At 46.7% G+C, this 4,042-nt stretch overlaps 1 protein-coding gene across 1 annotated transcript in view; it reads left to right on the top strand.

Moving 5' to 3' along the window:
- The first annotated feature begins 3,694 nt into the window (after positions 1-3,694).
- Positions 3,695-4,042, top strand: part of LOC119484475 (disabled homolog 2-interacting protein-like) — a 26,206-nt gene continuing 25,858 nt past the window's right edge. The window contains 1 exon segment of the mRNA XM_037763296.1: positions 3,695-4,042. This exon segment is cut by the window's right edge and continues 984 nt beyond it. The gene's annotated coding sequence lies outside the window, so the exon portion shown is untranslated.

Genomic DNA, 4,042 nt, shown 5'->3' with positions numbered 1-4,042 from the left:
ATCTCATCTTCATCCTCCTCCTTTATCCTCCATCTTCCATCCTCGTCTTCATCCTCCATCTTTATCCTCCATCTTCATCCTCCATCTTCATCCTCCATCTTTATCCCCTCTTTATCCTCCATCTTCATCCTCCATCTTTATCCTCCACTTTTATCTCGTCCTTTATCCTCCCATCTTCATCCTTCATCTTTATCCTCCACCTTTATCCTCCATCTTCATCGTCCATCTTTATCCTCCATCTTCATCCTCCATCTTCATCGTCCATCTTTATCCTCCATCTTTATCCTCCATCTTTATCCTCCATCTTCATCGTCCAATCTTTATCCTCCATCTTCATCCTCCATCTTCATCGTCCATCTTTATCCTCCATCTTTATCCTCGTCCTTTATCCTCCATCTTTATCCTCCATCTTTATCCTCCATCTTTATCCTCGTCCTTTATCCTCCATCTTTATCCTCCATCTTCATCCTCCATCTTCATCCTCCATCTTTATCCTCCATCTTTATCCTCCATCTTTATCCTCCACCTTTATCCTCGTCCTTTATCCTCCATCTTTATCCTCCATCTTCATCCTCCATCTTTATCCTCCACCTTTATCCTCCATCTTTATCCTCCACCTTAGCCTCCATCTTTATCCTCCATCTTCATCCTCCTCCTCCATCTTTATCCTCCATCTTCATCCTCCATCTTTATCCTCCACCTTTATCGTCCATCTTTATCCTCCATCTTATCCTCCATCTTCATCCTCCATCTTTATCCTCCACCTTTATCCTCGTCCTTTATCCTCCATCTTCATCCTTCATCTTCATCCTCCACCTTTATCCTCCGTCCTTTATCCTCCATCTTATCGTCCATCTTTATCCTCCATCTTTATCCTCCATCTTCATCCTCCATCTTCATCCTCCATCTTCATCCTCCATCTTTATCCTCCATCTTTATCCTCGTCCTTTATCCTCCATCTTTATCCTCCATCTTCATCCTTCATCTCAATCTTTATCCTCCATCTTTATCCTCGTCCTTTATCCTCCATCTTCATCCTTCATCTTCATCCTTCATCTTCAATCTTTATCCTCCATCTTTATCCTCCGTCTTTATCCTCCATCTTTATCCTCGTCCTTTATCCTCCATCTTTATCCTCCATCTTCATCCTTCATCTTCATCCTTCATCTTCAATCTTTATCCTCCATCTTTATCCTCCATCTTTATCCTCCATCTTTATCTCGTCCTTTATCCTCCATCTTATCCTCCATCTTTATCCTCCATCCTTCATCTTCAATCTTTATCCTCCATCTTTATCCTCCATCTTTATCCTCGTCATTTATCCTCCATCTTCATCCTCCATCTTCATCCTCCATCTTTATCCTCCATCTTTATCCTCGTCCTTTATCCTCCATCTTTATCCTCCATCTTCATCCTCCATCTTCATCCTCCATCTTTATCCTCCATCTTCATCCTCATCTTCATCCTCCATCTTTTATCCTCCATCTTTATCCTCCATCTTTATCCTCCATCTTTATCCTCCATCTTCATCTCCATCTTCATCCTCCTCCTCCATCTTCATCCTCCATCTTTATCCTGACCTTTGACCTCTGACCTCTGTCTCCTCAGAAGGAGAGTGGGGCAGCAGGAAGAGGAAGTTGCCTAGCAACAGCTACAGCCAATGGGCCAATCGCAGCGAGGTAGGGGAGGAGTTTGGGAGGGGAGGAGCCTTCTGGGATGCTCGAGGACCAAGAAGCTAACGAACCACCTGACCACAGACTCCTCCCACTTCCTGTCTGACCCCTCCACCATCCCCTCTGACTCCTCCCACCTCCACTCCTCCATCTCCTCCTACTTCGGAGTGGCGGGCCGACTGACCAACGGGGAGAGGTACCAGGTGTTGGCCCGACGGGTCACCGCTCAGGGGACGGTCCAGTACCTGCTGGAGTGGGAGGGGACAACGCCTTATTAGGACACACAGTCACAGGTTAGATGTGAAGCTTTGATTGGTTCTTCCTCCACACTCACTGCTGATTGGTCAGAACCACTCAGGGCTCAGTGACCTCATCGTCTAACCGACCAGCTGATCAGCTGTTTTAATGGAAGTTCATGTTTCAGTTTATTTCCTCACAAAATATATATTCATCCTGTTCAAAGACCACCTTCATCTATGATGTCAGTTGCCTAGCAACAGTATTCTATAGTGTTAGGCCCCAAAACTGATCCAGAATCAGACGTATGTCCCCATAAACCTCTGTTAGACGTATGTCCCCATAAACCTATGTTAAACGTATGTCCCCATAAAACCTCTGTTAGACGTATGTCCCATAAAACCTCTGTTAGACGTATGTCCCCATAAAACCTCTGTTAGACGTATGTCCCCATAAAACCTCTGTCAGACGTATGTCCCCATAAAACCTCTGTTAGACGTATGTCCCATAACCTCTGTTAGACTTATGTCCCTAATAACCTCTGTCAGACATATGTCCCCATAAAACCTCTGTCAGACGTATGTCCCCATAAACCTCTTTTAAACGTATGTCCCCATAAAACCTCTGTTAGACGTATGTCCCCATAAAACCTCTGTTAAACGTATGTCCCCATAAAACCTCTGTTAGACGTGTGTCCCCATAAAACCTCTGTCAGACGTATGTCCCCATAAAACCTCTGTCAGACGTATGTCCCCATAAAACCTGTTAGACGTATGTCCCCATAAAACCTCTGTCAGACGTATGTCCCCATAAAACCTCTGTTAGGACGTATGTCCCCATAAACCTCTGTTAGAACGTATGTCCCCATAAAACCTGTCAGACGTATGTCCCCATAAAACCTCTGTTAGACGTATGTCCCCATAAAACCACTGTATACGTATGTCCCCATAAAACCTCTGTTAGACGTATGTCCCCATAAACCTCTGTTAGACGTATGTCCCCATAAAACCTGTCAGACGTATGTCCCCATAAAACCTCTGTTAGACGTATGTCCCCATAAAACCACTGTATACGTATGTCCCCATAAAACCTCTGTTAGACGTATGTCCCCACAAAACCTCTGTTATAGAACGTATGTCCCCACAAAACCTCTGTTAGACGTATGTCCCCACAAAACCTCTGTTAGACGTATGTCCCCATAAAACCTCTGTTAGACGTATGTCCCCATAAAACCTCTGTAGACGTACAGTACGCCCCCTGTGAGGTGAGTTTGGAGGAGTCAGGTATCAATGCTGATCATGAACCTGTATAAACAGTATTTAGTGAGAACAAACAAAAACTTAAAATACAGCCAAAGACCGTGCACACACACACACACACACACACACACAGACACACACACCACACCAGACTCAGTAGTATTATGGGATGTTCAGTATCTGGATCTCAGACTGACAGTAGACGGAGTTTTGTGTCATTTCTTCTTCTCTGACGTAATAACAGGTCATAGGCTCCTGTAGCCCCCCCCCCCAGCTGTCAGACAGCACCCTCACCTGTCCTCACCTGTCCTCCCCGTCCTCCCTCAGCTCCAGCAGCAGTTTCTCATGTATTTAACCAACCAGACCTTCAGTCAGGGAACTGCTGCTCTGATCTGTTTCATCACTGCTCAGTGATGTCACAAACAGCTGGTTGTGACCTCACTGACACAAATCATCCATCAGTGCGGCGGTTCCAACCCCTGGGCTGAGGGCCAGTACCGGGCCAGTACCGGGCCAGTACGGGCCAGTACCGGGCCAGTACCGGGCCAGTACCGGGCCATACCGGGCCAGTACCGGGCCAGTACCGGGCCAGGGATCACTGATCCCTTCAGAACTAACTCCACAGTTCATCTGAAGTTAATATGAGACTCAACAGTCTAAGTGTTTATCTTCCAAAGTACTGTTATAGCGGAGTCCCCGCGGGGCGGAGGGGACGCGTCCCGCGGGGTGGAGGGGACGTGTCCAGTGGGGTGGAGGGGACGCGTCCAGTTGGGCGGAGGGATACGCATCCAGTGGGGCCTCCGTCCAGCATTAGAGGTACTGAGGTCATGACTCCATATTCCCCAAACGGAAGCCCCTCCCTCTTAATTCAAC

Source organism: Sebastes umbrosus, unplaced genomic scaffold, assembly GCF_015220745.1.
Source record: "Sebastes umbrosus isolate fSebUmb1 unplaced genomic scaffold, fSebUmb1.pri scaffold_77_arrow_ctg1, whole genome shotgun sequence".
Taxonomy (NCBI): Eukaryota; Metazoa; Chordata; class Actinopteri; order Perciformes; family Sebastidae; genus Sebastes; species Sebastes umbrosus.
Note: the sequence above shows the minus strand (reverse complement) of the source record. Positions and strands in the feature narration are given on the sequence as shown.